Source organism: Nematolebias whitei, chromosome 22 (genome assembly GCF_014905685.2).
Source record: "Nematolebias whitei isolate Nwh7 chromosome 22, NemWhi1, whole genome shotgun sequence".
NCBI lineage: Eukaryota > Metazoa > Chordata > Actinopteri > Cyprinodontiformes > Rivulidae > Nematolebias > Nematolebias whitei.
The window spans coordinates 29,944,634-29,946,669 of record NC_056519.1 but is presented as its reverse complement, the minus strand read 5'-3'; the positions used below and the strand labels follow the sequence as shown (position 1 = coordinate 29,946,669).

The 2,036-nt window shown below is 40.1% G+C and overlaps 1 protein-coding gene across 1 annotated transcript in view; it reads right to left on the bottom strand.

Moving 5' to 3' along the window:
* Nucleotides 1-2,036, bottom strand: part of scube1 (signal peptide, CUB domain, EGF-like 1) — a 491,162-nt gene that overhangs the window by 387,632 nt on the left and 101,494 nt on the right. The gene's annotated exons all lie outside the window — the stretch shown is intronic.

Sequence of the window (2,036 nt, the reverse complement as noted above, 5' to 3'; positions counted from 1 at the left end):
TTATTTGTTGCCGCGGCTAGTTTCTCCTCACAGGCTTTTAAGCGTTCCTGTGATGTTTGACATTCACTTCGTAAACGCATGCCTTGTAGGAGTAACGCCTCTTTTTCCAATCTGCAGTCGTTCAGAGCTTTTGATGTGAGCTGCAACTGTTGATGTAGCACATCGTTGTCTGAACACAATGCTCGGTACTGAATCTCTCTATCCCTAATCTTCTCCTCAAATGAGTGAGCCTGTAATGACAGCTGATTTTCTGAGAGCTCCCTCTCACTTTGCACCTCAACTGCACGTGTCTCTTCATCAAGTTTAGACTGTGACATCAATTTGAGAAACCTCTCCCTGTCTGTTGCATATGCTCTAGACAGCACGACATTTCGTTCAACCTGTTGATCCAATTCGTCTTTGAGAAGCAGAGAAATTTTTGCTAACCGTTCAAGGCCCTGCTTTTTATTCTCTTTAACCGTGGCTCCTTTTGCTAAACTTCTCAGTTCTTCAGCTCTTTGAGTTCCATCAATTTGTCCTAATTGTGCGCCAATAATTGGGTCTGTTAAAATATATAAAGCTCCCTGGATGATGTCATCTTGTGGTTGGGAGTCTAAAAGGTCAACGTCTTCCTCTTCTCCTGCCATTATCTTCTATTTAAAAATTAAATAGGAAGATGTGGTGTTTTAGGTGGTAAAATAAATCAGAAAAGTTTCCTTTTTCTGATATAATTACTCTTATTTAGTGTTCTAGCAATTAAACGTGTATTATCTTTTCAGCAAATGAGTAAACTTTATCAACTCTGTGAATATCTGGACTGTATCTTTAAAAAGTTTCTAATTTTTCATTTTGCACCTCCGTTTGAGGAATTATCAGTGAATGAAAAATGTCTTGGTAAATGCCTTTCTGGCATAAACACCTTAATCACTTTTTAAATGCAAGATAACAGTAATAATTCAGCTTGAGGAACGTTTATTAACCCAAAAATGCTTCTGACAGAAATAAACACGTTTAATTTCACCAAAATATCCTAAAAACGAAGTGAAACTGTGATTTCAAGTTTCGAACAGGAGGTAGCAGTATAACCTTATTTTATTTTAACCCTGACACTGTTAGTGGCGACCAGTAGGAGTCGCGATGACTTCCTGTGGCTTTGGTGACATCCGGTCGTTAGCTGTTAGCTTAAAATTAGCATCGGCTAGCGTGGTCGAAAAACACCATTTAATGACGGATTTAAAACGTAAACGTGGCAAAGTTTCAGCGATTAGGCTTCAAAGAAACGGAGCAGCGGATCAGAACCAACTTTAAAGCGTTTTTCAACTTTAAACAGCAGATTGAAATTCCCTATGAAGACGAGCTTCATTTCTGGGTCACGTGACTGAATCTACCAATGACAGAACAGCAGCGGGGGTGGGTTTTACAACCCGACATCAGAGGAAGTGACGACAGACACGTCTCTCAGCGAATCAGGGCTACCCAAATCAGCGGTTTTCGACCAATCGCTGCTCGCTATTTCAGCTAGCGTGTTAGCATTTAGCCTGAACATTCCGATCAACTTTCGTCAATAAAAACTGTTGAAATGCACTATTTTCTGTTAAAAATGTGGCGAATAAACTCTCAAAACTCACTGAGACGGCGCTCAGTTTTTAAAAACGTCTCTCCATCCATTTAAAACAACTCGTTCGAACTTATCAGAACCGAGCCGGACCAGAACCGGGTCGGGCAGAACCCCCTGTCCGTTTAAACAGAATCCACATTTTTCACAGCTCATCAGCTTTGTCACACAACAGACGTACATTTCAGCTTTAAAATGAAACATTGACGGTACTTTCAGCTTTCAAAACACCACAACTGCAAACATTCTCCGAACATCACAGCTGCAGAACGCTGCGTTTCACACAGCAAACTGCCCTCTTAAGCTAATTTTCAGTTAAGATCAGATATGCCAACATGTAATTCAATCGTTACACGAATAACAGTCCATTTATGATACCGTACGAGGCCACCAGATGTAGATGAACATATATCTGTGATATATTCATAAATTAAACGGATTC